The sequence below is a fragment of the Amblyomma maculatum genome, chromosome 1 (genome assembly GCF_055883805.1).
Source record: "Amblyomma maculatum isolate TAMU_Amacu chromosome 1, ASM5588380v1, whole genome shotgun sequence".
Classification (NCBI taxonomy): Eukaryota; Metazoa; Arthropoda; class Arachnida; order Ixodida; family Ixodidae; genus Amblyomma; species Amblyomma maculatum.
The window spans coordinates 434,922,608-434,938,062 of NC_139344.1; the positions used below are offsets into that span (position 1 = coordinate 434,922,608).

Sequence of the window (15,455 nt, forward strand, 5' to 3'; positions counted from 1 at the left end):
ACAATCTGCTGTAATCTACGCAGTCAAACGCTTTCGCATAATCAATAAAGCAGAAGTAAATGGGTTTCTGGAACTCTCTTGCTTTTTCCATGATCCAGCGAAGGTTGGCAATTTGGTCTCTAGTTCCTCTGCCCTTGCGAAACCCAGCTTGCACGTCCGGAAGCTCCCGATCCACATACTGCTGCAGCCTACCTTGCAGGATTTTTAACATCACCTTGCTAGCATGCGAAATAAGCGCGATCGTGCGGTAGTTGGAACAATCTTTGGCACTGCCTTTCTTTGGAATGGGGATGTAAACTGACCTCCTCCAATCCTGTGGCCACTGCAGGGTTGTCCAAATCTTTTGACATAATGTATGCAGTGTGTTAACAGCGTCGTGGTTGAGGTTTTGAAGCAACTCAGCTGGAATACCATCAATTCCGCTCGCTTTGTTCTTAGCAAGGCTGGCTAAGGCCCATTCAACTTCACTCTTCAGGATGCCCGGCTCGAGATCAGTAATCACAACCGTCCTATGTTGGGTTTGCACATCCGGGTCCTTCTTGTACAGTTCATCTGTGTATTCCTGCCACCTCTTCTTTATCTCTGAGGTTTCAGTGAGTTCCTTGCCTCGTTTGTCCTTTATCACGCCCAGCTTAGCACAGAAGCTTCCTTTGATATCTTTGATTGTCTTATACAGAGCTCTTGTGTTCCTTAATTGGCTGTTGTCCTCCACTGCTTGACACTATATGTTCAGGAAGGCATTCTTATCTCTCCTTGCTATTTTCTGAAAATCTGCATTGAGAACCTTGTATCTTTCTCTTTCCCCCATACCTTTTGCCATCCTCCTTTCCTCAGCTATTTGCAAAGCCTCTTCGATAACCAGTTTGCTTTTTCCCCTTCATGCATCACTGCCTTGTCGTGGCGGAGGGGCTTGCGAAACTCGATGAAGTCGTGAGCTCTGCTGTGTAGGGCCACCCAAGATAGACAGGTCACGGCAGAGAGTTCTGACAAAATGTGATTCACTGGAGAGGGTAATGGCAACCCACTCCAGTATTTCCTGCCATCAGACTCTGAAGCAATTGATTCTCTCCCCAAAGAATGGTCGGTGAACTTACCTGAGAATACCGACGAATGTTTTCTTCTTTACCGTGGTCATACATTACGAAATCTTGCCTCTGGTACATCTAAAAGAAGTTTAACGCTAGGCGTTAGTGCTTTACCGATAAATGAAAATCTACAAAAAAGAATCGACCAGTCTGCAATGCTGTGGAGACTTGCAGAACGTTTTTAAGTAGCCAACGAAAATATCCGGTAGATTAAAATATTACACAATGCCGCAGTACACGCTCTGGAAAGCTGCGAAAAACAGCAGGAGGTAGAGGAGGCTTCCACCCCTGCCTTATTTCTTGGGCACCTCTCTCATCTGCAACTTTCGTATGTGCCCACCCAGGTTAGCTAGGGACCCCCACTGGTGTCTCAATTGCCGACTTCCTTGGGCTACTTCCACTTTCGCGGCATAGAACGGCTTGGGTTTACTGAAAACTGCATTTCTATGAGTTCAATTGTTACACCTGCCCTCAGGAAAAGCTTTGTGTCTCTTTTTTTTTATGCGTACTAATGAATAAGCGCTCGTTTCGTGTTCCGTTTGCTCTAGCTTCCCAGTAAAAGCACGAAAGAAAACTGCCAATAAAAAGGAAAGGGAAATAGAGACGAAAGGACACGAGAAACGCCATAGTGATGGGCTCCGGAAATTTTGACCACCTTTTTTTAACGTGCACTGATTTCTCACAACACAGGAGAGCCTGATTTTCAGCCTCCATCGAAAAGCGGCCACCATAAACACTGAACCACCGCGGCGGTAAAGGAAAATGTAATTAGGTAAGACGCTTACGAGTTGACATTATAATTAATTTTGGTTAAGGTTGGTAAGTCAAAATTAGGTGCTTAAAGCAATTGTTCGAATTGATTGGGCTTTGAAAAGCATCTTCAGCTACCGCAATGATAAATATCCGCTCCTTTGAAATTTTAGGACTATTTTATCTTATTAAGAGTAATTTTTAGGGACGCTCCCTTTGTTGTTAAGGTGAGCTTCTAAACAAAAAATGAAGGAGCACAAATTGAATTTATCATTGTTTCGACTTCACGAAATTGAAGTTCATTCGATTTAAAAATTGCTAGATATGGATGAAATGATGCATTACAGTTAATATACGAATAAAATACAAATCTGCGAAACATGAGGGGCTTTTTATGAAACATGCGAAACAACCAATAGCCGTAGGCTCCATGGAATGCATAGGTGGGTTTTTCGGGTAATAAATGTGAAGTAATATTATTAATACGAAGACGATTGATATTATAAAATAAAGGAAGAACAACCACGTGACGAAAGATCACAAAGAATACGCTGGGCAGGAATTTCTCTAGAACCTTTCTCCCTTCCTACATCCACGGTATAGTCTACGGCCGCTGACCTAATGGATGACTGAATGAGCGCTTCAAATGTAAGCTCCAACTCGCCCGCCGTCACACTTAATGAGTGAAGTAAGTATGTTCCGACGGGTGTTTTTAATGCTAAGCATTCTATGGCTATGTAGGCGAGTTTGGTGTTGGCATCGCCTTCTCCGAGTTGTAAAGGAGAAACTAGTTGGTGTAAGGCAAAAAAATGGTACCGTCGAATAAGCGGCAAGTAAAGGTGTGCAAGTGACAAAATAGTTGATATGGGCTATTTATTTAAATAATTAGAGCCAACTAACTCAATAAGACATCGAAATAGCCGGGAGGGGAAATGTTAACGTCCAGAGGATGGTTCACGACTTCCGGTGACGTGGGCCTAACTTCCGGCGGCGCGAAATTACAAATGTTTGAACGTGAGCGAGCGGGAAAGGATGTCATTTACGCCCACAAATGGGTGGGAATGATTAGAAACTGCGTAAAAAGTGGTAATCAGCCAACTGCAGTCTGAAACGTTTCGAGAGGAGCGCAGAAATGCGAAAGCCTGAGCATTGCTGCTGCAGAAAGCACATCCCGCGTCCCTTGTCGAGCCTGTTCCACTGAATACATCTAGGTTCACCGGCGTTCTATAATTGCTTTACAGGAAAGTAAAGGCGCAATATCTGTCCTTCGCGGGGTCCTACTTACACGTCTTGCGGACAACAAAGCAACGCCAAGACTTACATAATTCTCCAGTGACCTCGGAAAGTTTTTTATTGGCAGTGGATGTTGGCCTTCTTCGCAATATGCCAAATAAGTCATTCGTGGCCTTTTTGAGTTTTTAAAGCGTCGTATTCTCATGAAAATGCTCATGATTTCAGACAAAGAATTATTACTAAAGATTTTATTTAATGTTTTAATTTCAGGGTAAACGTCACCAAATGACAATCCGCAGAACACTCCAGGCACTATACGATATATACAGGGCTTAAGAACCATTAATTGTTCTTTGAGAGTTCTCAGTGCAAGACTAAATTGCGACATTTGGAGCTTACGCAGAGTGAGGGCTTCGAAACAGCCACAAATACGCCCTTCGGAAAGAGCGAAACAATATGGCTGCGTTTATATACAACTGTGCAGAAGTCTGTGCATTTCAAGAAGTAAGAAGGTAAAGCGTTACGCAACGAAAGCATTGCGCCCGTGAGCTTAGGAAAATTCAGCGCAAAGAGAGCAACAAAATTGGCTGTCTTTCCTTTGTAGCCGGTTACATAAATGTTTTTTTTTAGTACTTCTGCACTGTGCTTTGAGGCTTTTGATGAATACGCACATTATTGCATTTTTTGATTTCACTCTTGCATAAGAGTAGTTCTCATGTGCCGCTATGTGCTGTAAATGTTTAGGATGGCCTTTGTCGCAATGTCAAATAAAATCAAACCTTTATCTTTTACATACTATCGCATACAGGTATGCAAGTATACAGGCGAGGGTGCAAAAGTCGTAGTCCGCACTTGCACTTTGGGTAAAACTAACAGGGGACAGACTACAGCGAATATTTTTCAAAGATTACGTCAGTAGATGCAGCTTTTTCGAATGAATAGCCATGTGAGCTATGCCGCAGGCTTTCTCGAGAAAACATTAGCTCTGCGGCTGCATGCCAATCTCTCTAAATGCTTGATATCTGCGTTTTTTATTTCGTAAAAATTGAAACCAGCCTAATTCGAAACCACTTTCAATTTTAACCGGTGTTACACTGAACAAGTGCAACGAGCAAGGTTTGCTCGATATAAACGTTCGTAATAATAAAGTTAGCCGCAGAGGTTCGTACCATCAATCTGTCTACCTATAGCAACAACAGTCCCGTTAACTATCTACGGCTTTTTACTTTGGTGTAAATATATATTTATGAATATCGGTATCGGAGCGCATTATTTTTCCAAACTGCGTAGTGTTATTGAACAGAGACAGCAGGGTCACAAACAAAAGGTTCATAATTAAGAAAAGTTTTAATTCTCGCCGTAGTTCCAATGACGCCCAGTCGAAAAGAACTACAGAACTGTGTCAAAAATACGACAAAATATCCTGTAGTTCTCTCGTAACCATCATATTTTTCTGTAGTTCTGTAGTTTTTCTGAAGTATATTTCTGTTTGTAGTTCTGTAGCACGTTTCTGCTGTATCTACAGAAATATCTGATGTTACTACAGCATGTTCTGTTGTCACAATAGGTTTCCCTGCAAAAAACCGCACAGAACTTCTGTCGTAACATCAGAAAATTTTTTGTAGTTTTTACCGACTGGGCGTGATAATAAATAAAATACGCGGTAAACTTTACGTGACCACTAAATTTTTACGTCGTTTCTTTTACCCCCATTCAATTTCAGTTTCAGTATATCACAATGAAGAAACAATTTTTACTGTTACCTGACTATAGTGATGAACGTTTTGAAAGCTTGTCCCATAAGGGAAGTGACCCAAGTATATCGGCACGCGTGTCTGAAAAGCAAAACCAATCTTATTGGTTAATATAGACAACGAGTAAAATCAATACAGCTGTCAGTGAGGCTTCACCTAAACTCGAAATTTAGGCTGATTACACAGTACCTGAAAGCTGGAAAATTCAAGCAAATAAAACTTAGAAGTGAGAACTGACAGGCGTCGCCGCCGTATTATTTCATGTAAGAGCATTAGCTGCCTGAGTATATTTAACGAGTTTTGGTTAACGCCGCAGTCGACCCCTATACAACAGCTGTTTGCTTCAGCGTTAGGAAAGTGAGCCTACATCGCCACCCTATGCATATCATGAGATCAAAACATCGTAAGACCTAAAAAAAGAGAAATATAGAAACTAAGCTACAGTTAAAGTCTGCGACGACATTGCACCAATAGCTGGCGCCACTGGTTTGTGGGGTTTAACGTCCTAAAGCGAGTAAGGCTATGAGAGACGCCATAGTGGAGGGCTCTAAAAATTTCGACCTCCTGGGATTCTTTAAAGGTGTATCCACACGACGAACCACGGACTGAGCCGCGGATCGGTGACGTGGTGTCGACCGCGTACGGTCCTTCCCGCTACAGCATCCATAGCCAAAATAGCAGCCGACAAGCCGGACCACGGTGTGGGCCTAAGGGATAGACTATTTACCTTGTAGTTTCATGATACGCTCGTAGCACTCGGCCTCGCATTTTTAGGGCATTGTTTCGAAATGGGAAGCTTTGTGTGCATTTGGACAGTATGTAGATAGAGTACCGGCTTCGTCCACTGGCGCACCTAGATCACTAACTAGTACCTACGTTTGAAAGCATTCCCGATAGGTACCACATCAACATAAGCGGCTGGGTTAACAGTGGTTACGCTTAGCTCCCGATTTTATCCGCAGTTATTCAAATAGCAGTTCACGGTTGCACTTGCAACCTTTGCCCGTTGGCCGATCGCATAACGAAGGTTCATTTACAAATATCTGAGGTGACTATAACACCGTGTTTGGAGGGGTTTCCGACTTGTGTGAAAATAGCGTGCTAAAGGATCGTCCGATGCAGTATTATTTCATTTATTTTCTTATTATTTTATTTATTCATTTATCCTTATTGCCGCGCCTTCTACAAGCTGTCAACGATGGTACGGCAGCGACGGATATCTCTCCTCCGGCATGCGTAGCGGAAGAGGTTTTTCGCGAATAAATTAAGGCATTGCATAAAGGCGAATCCGAACTGACCGCTTCATGAGGATCGTTGGCTCACACACAGTGGCTCGTATAGTGTGAAAACAAGTAAGTTTCTGCTTGCAGCTGCATAGGAGCTGCCGCTTGTGCCGCGCCTGCTCACTGGCCGGTCTTGTACGCTAGCTTCGCTGCTAAGTCCTCGCCCACTTGGCCATGTCTTTCTTTTTGTTTTACAGGACAATGGGTAGACCTTTCCTTTTTAATGGGCAGACCATTTAGTGTAGCGCTAGTGAAGTACAAGCACCATTCGCTGTGGTGCACGAAACAATGCAGGCCTAGCGACGACTAGGCAGTAGCGCGTGGGCAGCCGTCGTCCGCCGCGCTCAAGTAGCTGCGTACCGGCAAGCTCGCAGTAATCTTTGTGGCACATACGTGTTTGTTTGCGAACTTCTCTACTTTCATAATGCTGCTATAGCCAATCCTTTGCGACATTTTTCTACAAACATTTTTTGTAGACCCGTGCGGGACTCGACGAGGCAGCAGTGCTGTAAGGTTGCATCATAGGGTTTTGCTCGAAGTCTTTATAGAAACGCCGTCGGACGCACTCTAGACACTGCCGATCTTACCTGGTGATCTTGAAAACGTTCTCAAAGTGCATTTTGATGGTGGGGGCTAGCTTATTCGATTTAATCGAACGCTAACGCACTTTCTCCGTTTACAGACGCTGCCAGATCCCTGGTCCGCGGTCCGGGAAAAATGCCTAGCCGTTTCTGCCCGCTCCGGTCCGCGGGCCTGGCACGGACCTCATAAACCGGAAGTGGGACTTCACCTGACGCTTGGACCGTGCACCAAAACAGGTCCGTGGTCGGTCGTGCGGATACATCTTAACGTACACTGACATGGCATAGCTCATGGGCGCCTAGCTTTTAGCCTCCGCAAAAAAGCGCCTGCCGAGGCGGGGTTCGATCCCGCATCCTTGGGCGCAGAGTTGAGCGCCCTGACCACTGCGCTACCCCGGTGGAGTTAAACATACATAGCGTCAGTCTGGACAGCATTAATACCATCTATGTGCGTCCTCAATGGTGATCTTTCATGAGTTGATGCTCGATAAACATTTTCGGCAGCGTCGAAAAGCCGGCCTTTTTAATGTTTTCTCACGAGTGCCATTCATGGATGTTTTGAAAGCGGAACGCGAAAGCGGCATAATGTGTAGGAAGGTTACTCAAATGAAACTGCATAAGACAAAAGTGGAATAACTATAACAGTAATAAAATCGTTTGATTGGCTTTTGGCTTTTAACCTCAGGCAGGCAGCGATTCTGGCTATGAGAAAGGCCGTAGTAAAGGCCTTCGGATAATTCGATCACTTGCGGTTCTTTAACCCGCACTGGCATCGCATAGTACATGGATGCCTCCTTTTACGCCTTCATCGAAAAACGCCGCCGCGGCCGGGAATCGAACCCGCATTCTTGGGCACTACATTCGAGCATCGTATATAAGATATTCTTTGATTACTAGGGTTTGCTAAGAGGATGCGCTTGGCTTCCTCCGAGATCTTCTCTTTTCCGAAATTTTAAACAGGAGTTTTGTGGTCGATAATAACACGTTTCACTGCGTACTAACGCTAGCGAGCACTATTGCAACTTCTTCATCTGTGTCTGCGTAGCTGGTGCGTGATGAGGCCATGATCTCGGGGATACCGTTTCCATTGACCACCGCCGAGACTGCCGCTCCATGTTTCCCGCCCAATGCATCAACAATGGCTACTTATTTCGCTGTCTTGTTTCTCATTCTTTTTGCAATGGTTTTTTTTTCTATGTTCTCTACGTTCTTTATTAGGTACCGGGTGCATGTTCCTCGCCAAGGGTGGGATCAATCAGTATTTCCTCGTATCGAAAGGAATGTCTGATTTTTCTTGTAGGCCTCTGTCTGGTTAAAGGCCTATCCAGTCTATGTTTTTCCCGTTTTTGTAATCTTTCTAGCTGCGCGATTCGGACCGCTTCATTAAGTTCCTGCCATCTATTGTGAATCCTCATCTTTTCCAGCTCCTCTGTCGCAATGGATATACGGAGTCGTATTGCCCGCTTGGTGCATTTTCTAATTAGGATGTGAATTCTGTCGCGTTCAACTTTCTTAATATCGAGGAAGGGAGTGGCGTAACATATGCGGCTGATGATGTAAGCCTGCGTCAACTTTAGGAAGCTGCGTTTCTTGTGGCCGTGGCCTCTGAGCGCACTCTTCTAAACATTCCCGTAACCTGCCTTCGACTTTGATTTTTATGTCTGCCTCTTTCTTTTTTCTGCTTTTTGGGTTGCTGATAAAAAGCTCCGATTTCTGCGGAGAGCATGATAGAATCCTGTCGGCTGAGTATTTGACTACTGCATCTGCGGCTGTCTGCAGCTTCCACTCTATCTCAGGGTCACTGCCTCTATTTATCCTGAGATTTATGTCGCCCGCACACATGCTAAAGTTTTAGTTTTCGATTCAGTTTAATATAGGGGAAAGTTTTCTCATTACTATGTTGAACAAAAATGGGGACAAGCGAGAAAGCATACAACTACTTTAGATACTTTCTCTCCAACAGAGAGATAGTCATGAACTTCCAATACATCAAATTTCCTACAACCACACTAGAGAGCAAGAAAATCCCGCAAGTCTATGTCCGGTGGCAATATAGCTGTCAATGAAATGACATCATTACCCGAAACCAAAACTAATGTCACTAGAAATGTAAAACTCCTGTCTCCACCGTGAATGGAACCCCCTTCCTCCGATCCCCAGTCGAACACTTTAACCAACTATGCGGCATCGTGAAACGACATCTTAATTCTCTTTGTCTACCATGAGGATGATAGCTGAAAATAAGTCAATAAATCATGTTTTTACGGAGAATCGAACCTCAATCCGTCGGGGTCCCTAGCCCAGCGCTTTAACCAAACTGCGCCACGCCCGGGATCACGAAGCACACATCATAAACCTCCTTGTCTACAGTGGGGATTACATTAGGGATGACGATGACGATGTATTCAGTGATAGTGACAATGATGGTATTAGTAATCATAATGACGGTGCATTTAGTTGATGATGATGATGTGAGCAAGAGTACTGTGTGCACGAGCAGCTCTCACGTTTTCACATTCATGCAGTGCATATTCTATAGTGCTCTCGGAATTTCATTTCTGTCAGCAATAATAATTATAATCATGATGATTGGTTTTAGAAAAGGGATAGAACTATCTGTCACACGTTCTCTGATTACACCTGTCTCGCGCCGTATGGGAAGGAATGTGGTTGTGAAAGTGGAAAGAGGTGCCCCAGTGAAGGTCTACTGAGTAATTTTGAGCACCTGGGTATCTCGAACGTGCACGGCCTTCGCACTAGCACACGGGCGCCTCTCTGTTCTGCCTCCAATAAAATGCAACAGCCGGTAGTCGGGTTCGAACCAACGCCTCTAAACTAATCAGTATAGGAGACGTTTGAACCCGGTACTCTGGATATTAGTCACGGATATCTTGAGTACTGAATCACTATAGGGGAGAGGGAGTTGTTTAAATAAATAAAAATAAACAAGGTTTTGAGGAAAAGGAAGGCGCAAATCATGTCACACTTTTCCCGCTGACCCATGACCCACGCCGTAAGGGAAGGGTGCTGCCAGAGGCCGCGTAATGAAAAGCACAGGCCATAGTTGGCTGTGGTGGCCAACTATGGTGGCCGATAGGAAGCGCAAGGTGGCCGATATAAGGAAGTGTAACATGGAGAAAATTGAGCATGCTGTAAAGAACGGGGGAAGCCTTAAAGCGGCAAAGAAGAAATTGGGCATAGGCAAAAACCAGATGTATGCGATAAGGGACAAGGCGGGCAACGTCTTCACTAATATGGAAAAGATAGTCAAAGTAGCCGAGGAGTTCTATACAGATCTCTACAGTAGCCAAAGTAGTCAGGACCGTAATGAGATTGGCGGTAGGGAAAAACAGTCAGAAGTTCCACCAGTAACGAAGGACGAGGTCAAGAAAGCATTGGAAACTATGAAAAGGGGGAAATCAGCTGGAGAGGATCAGATAACTACAGATTTGCTGAAGGACGGGGGGGATATCGTGCTAGAAAAACTGGCCACCCTGTATACGCAGTGCCTGGTGTCATCGACGGTACCAGAACCATGGAAGAATGCAAACATTATCCTCATTCACAAGAAAGGGGACTCTAAGGACCTTAAAAATTACAGACCAATTAGCTTACTGTCTGTTACGTATAAGGTATTTACTAAGGTAATCGCTAATAGAATCAGGACAACCTTAGACTGCAATCAAGCAAAGGATCAAGCAGGGTTTCGGAAACGGTACTCTACCATCGATCATATCCATACCATCAATCAGGTGATAGAAAAATGCTCGGAATATGACCAGCCCTTATACATAGCATTCATTGATTACGAAAAAGCATTTGACTCAGTTGAAACCTCGGCGGTGATGCAGGCATTGCGAAATCAGAGGGTAGACGAGCCATGCGTGAAAGTGCTGGAAGATATATATAGTGGCTGCACAGCAACCATAGTTCTGCATAAAGAAAGTAACAAAATTCCCATAAAGAAAGGTGTTAGGCAGGGAGACACAATCTCCCCAGTACTGTTCACAGCTTGTTTAGAGGAAGTATTCAGAGACTTGGAATGGGAGCAGCTAGGGATAAGGATATATGGAGAATACCTCAGTAATCTGCGATTTGCTGATGACATTGCCTTGCTAAGCAACTCGGGGGATGAACTGCAAATAATGATTGATGACCTAGACAGGAAAAGTAGAAAGGTAGGCTTGAAAATCAATATGCAGAAGACTAAGGTAATGTTCAACAGCCTCGGGAAGGAACTGCAGTTTACATTAGGTAGCGAAATACTGGAAGTAGTAGGCGAATATGTCTACTTAGGACAGGTAGTAACCGCAGATCCGGACCACGAAAAGGAAATAACAAGAAGAATAAAATTGGGATGGAGCACATTTGGCAAGCACTCGCAGAATATGACTAGCAGCTTACCGGTATCGCTCAAGAGGAAAGTATACAACAGTTGCATCTTGCCTGTACTCACCTATGGGGCTGAAACTTGGAGGCTAACCAAGAGAGTTCTACTTAAGTTGAGGACCACCCAGAGGGCTATGGAACGAAAAATGGTAGGGGTAACATTAACAGATAGAAAGCGTGCAGAGTGGGTCAGAGAAATAACTCAAGTTACCGACATTCTAGTAGAAATTAAGAAGAAATGGACATGGGCAGGACATGTAGTGCGAAGAGAGGATAACCGATGGTCGCTGAGGGTAACAAACTGGATTCCAAGGGAAGGAAAGCGCAGCAGGGGGCGCAGAAAGTTAGGTGGACAGATGAGATTAAGAAGTTCGCAGGGGTCAAGTGGATGCAGCTAGCACAGAACCGGGTTAAGTGGAGAAATATGGGAGAGGCCTTCGCCCTGCAGTGGGTATAATCAGGCGGATGATGATGATGATGATAGTTGGCTGCAAAATAATTTACGCCACCTGGGGATTTTGATTGTGCATTCACATTGCACAGCTAGCCCAAGGACGTCTCTCCATTTCGCCTGCACCGAAATGCAGTAGCTGGCGATCGGCATTGAAACCGGGGTATCTTTTTCTAGTCGGGCGTCTTAAGCACTGAGACACTGCGACCAGGCTAAATACATTTAAATATAAAGAAATAAAATTATTTACAAGAACGGAAAGGCATCGTATTTGTTAAATTTGTTCTGTCGACACCTGATCCGCTCCTTAAGGGAAGGCAGGATGTTGGGAGCAAAAGCAGAAAAGGAGAAATAGGTGCCGTGGTGGCAGCCTTTAGAGTAATATCTTTAACGTCCACTGACATCATACAGCACACTGACGTCTTTGTAATAATAACAATAATTAGGCTACGGGAAAGGGAAGACGCAGTATCTGTCTCACTTTTTTTATGGACTGATTGATTGAAAGAATGTTCTTGCCACCATAAGAATCCGATCACACCAGCCCCCGGCATGCTAACCTGGCAGACGGGGGCCTCCACCTCAAAGGCTGGCTAGAAGACCTTGGCCTATAATGGATGCCTGAACAGCTACGTACTGGAAGAAGGAATGGCAGGATCGAAAATGGACAGAGAGAAAGAGAAACCCTATAGGAAGGATTCCAGGTGGACGCCTACAGGTAAATAAACTGCATACAATTGTAGATGCATGTGTTGTGGATTAGAATCGCCATATCATATTATCCTGTTACAGATGCCTAAAGAAAAGCGAAAGACGTAACACCTCCATGAAAGTGCTCAAACAATAGATAATTTACAAGTATTTAAAGGCTATTATATGGATATTCTTTTTACGACACATTTTTCTAAATCTGGGTTATGACGACTTCAAAGGCAAAGACGACAAATTTTTAACAAGGACAGCTTTCAAGCAAATAATATAAATTATCTAGCTACATAAAAAATTTGGTTCTTCTCACACCACTTGACAAATTCTGTTTGCTAGTGTCAAAGGCGACTTTGTGTCTTTAGATGAAACGATATGGTAGGAGCTTTAGAACTGAAATAGAATCTCTCTAAAACACGAGCAGAATGTGCTAAGTAAGAAGATGGCAATAAATGCATAAACATTGGCGCTATTGAGTGTGCAAAGAAAATGCAGCAATGATGAATTGGAAGCCTCGATGATTTGGGCGTCCTCAGTAGTTAGTATTTTATGCAATTACTAATAGTTTTAAGGAGAAAGGTTTTAATGACTCATAATCATGGCCATGACCCAGTCCTTCCGGCCACGAGAGGTATCATATTTCTTCGCGAGGTTCTGCGGGATACCTCAAGAGTGTGACATCCTCATGCAAACCGTAATGAGGTGAGAAAGAGTTAAAAATAAATAAATCCTGTCTCCATCGGGAATTGAGCCCTTGGATCTCCAGCCGAGTGTTTTAATGGCCTGTGACACACCAGGGATCGCTGAACGCATATCATAATTTTCCTTTTCTACCGTGAAGATGATAACAGCGATAGACCTTGAAATTAGTGATGATGAGAATGATGAGATCAGCAATGGTATTTCACAGTGCTCTTTATGATAATGATAATGAGAGCAAACGCGATGCACCGTGTCCACCAGCAACGCTTAGGCCTTCTTATTTCTGCAGTGTAGACATTCCAGTGGTTATGAAAGTTTTTCTTTTCGGTTCTTCGAGAATCCGATTGCCTTACCTATTTCTATCATAGATGACTATTTAGGCTGGTATGCCGTAATTGACGTTTGTTGCAGATGAGCGCATTTTCCTCCTTAGTTTTGTTACGAAAGCCATCATGAATGTCCGCGAGAAGTGTCACATTTTTTAGCAAGATTCTGAAGGACACCGCAAGATTGTGACAACATCAACTGGTGACATCATCGTCCATTACGTTACATGACGGCATGATCGAAGACATCACCAGGAGATCCACGCATATACGAAGCTGACCCCGCCGGGCATCGGATCCGGTTAGTGCGGCGCCTTTCATCTGGCGCTTCCTCGAACGCCCCACCACAGAGCATATAGTTGTTTTTAGAATGTTTGCTTATGCTGCAATAAAGAAAAGAAAGAAGCAGATGCAATAAAAAACAAGAAAGGCTTTGAAAGACTTTCGCCTCATCGCACTTTAGTGGTGGAGGTGGCTGCTCCTGGTCCTACGGGACTGTGAATGGGAGGGCTTGTTTTCTAACGGGGGTTTTGCCTGTTGTAGGCCGTCATTGTATTTTTGTACTGTCGCCCTACCTATATTCTGGTGCATCATGAGGAAGGCCGGTATAGACGAGTCTTCAGCTGGAGTGAAGGTTGCTGGAAAACGTATCAACCTTAGATATGCGGATGATACCACTTTATTGGCAGAAATTTAAGTGGAACTCAAGAGACTTCTGATGCGCGTACAAGAAGAGAGTGAGAAGTTTGGACTTAAACTGAAGATTAAAAAGACAAAGATCATAGCGTCTTGCCCTATCAAGTCCTGGAGCATCAAGGGACAAAAAGTGGAAGCTGTGACAGATTTTCTCTTCTTGGGCTCCAAGATTACCCCGGAAGGAGACTGCAGCCATGAAATTAGGAGACGCCTGCCTCCGGGAAAGAGAGACATGGCTAGCCTTGACCGTCTAGTAAAGAGCAGAGACATTAGTCTGCCAACCAAGATCCGTATAACTTGTGCTATGGTCTTTCCAGTTGTGATGTATGGATGCAAGAGTTGGACTGTGAAGAAGGCTGACCGCCGAAGAATTGACGCGTTTGAATTGTGGTGCTGGCGGAGTCTTTTGAGAGTTCCTTGGACTGCCAGAAGATCAAATCAGTCAATATTGTCGACCGTAAGCCCTGACTGCTCATTCGAGGGTCAAATTCTAAAGTTAAAGCTCAGCTACTTTGATCATCTGATGAGAAAAGCGGAGTCGCTGGAGAAAGATTTGATGTTGGGAAAGGTTGAGGGTCACCGGAGAAGGGGTAGGCAGCGAACGCGATGTTTAGATGGCATCCTCGAGGCGCTGCAGATGAAGTTATTCGATGTTAGGAAGATAGTGAGAGCAAGGAAAGCGTGGCGTGATGTGGTCCATAGGGTCACGAAGAGTCGGACACGACTGAACGACTCAACTGAACTGATCAGGTACTTACAAGTAAGCCAAACAAAACCATTTCTGACAAAAATAACATATATGCTTCATATGCGGAACGATTTCCAGAATATATTATTTCCATCTCATCCTTATTACTGTTTGGTAGTTTTTGCCAGATGCAAATTATAACGTGAGCTGCCATATTTTACTCAGTGTCCTGTTTGTATCCTTAAGTAGAAAATAACAGGAAGCCACTAAAACGCGTTTTCGCACAGCGTGATTTTATGTTGCTTTTATGCCTTTTTTCTTTCATGGCAGGCAGCGATTAATGACAACAGCGACAAGTTCGCTCGCCATGCGGGGACTTCTGAGCGGTATCTTGTCAGTTTGAAATCAGCATATAGTAGAATTGAATGTGTCCCCTGGCTGAAGAAAATGTATTAGTGGGGCAGCCTATTACCACTCACCATGTTTCGCTGGTAATAACGCATGAAGAAACATGTATCGACAACCCAAGAGAAGAACGCGTCACCCAAGAGACCGTAGCAATAGTGTAAAACGGGTCGAAGATAGAGGTACGCTCCTTCGTTGTCAGGGTCCATACCAGCCTAAGGAAAGAAGAATGAGCACATATGTTTCATTGCGCTTCTTGTTGAACTTCATCCTTGTCATCAACATCAATGGACTACGCAAAGCTCAGAGCAAATGCCCACTACCACCAACTAACAGGGTGCTTTAATGCTGCAACTGCGTTATTCCCGCTAACATCTGTATCCCACAGTGTGCGATAACCCTGCCCA

General features: G+C 44.1%; 1 long non-coding RNA gene across 1 annotated transcript; it reads right to left on the reverse strand.

Annotated features, from left to right (window-relative positions):
- Window positions 1–1,116: 1,116 nt before the first annotated feature.
- Window positions 1,117–15,251, reverse strand: LOC146209440 (uncharacterized). Its single transcript, XR_014703441.1, has 3 exons — window positions 15,123–15,251; window positions 4,832–4,903; window positions 1,117–1,163 (listed from the first exon to the last, which is right to left on the reverse strand). It is a non-coding gene; the product is annotated as an uncharacterized LOC146209440 (long non-coding RNA).
- Between the last annotated feature and the right edge of the window lie 204 nt (window positions 15,252–15,455).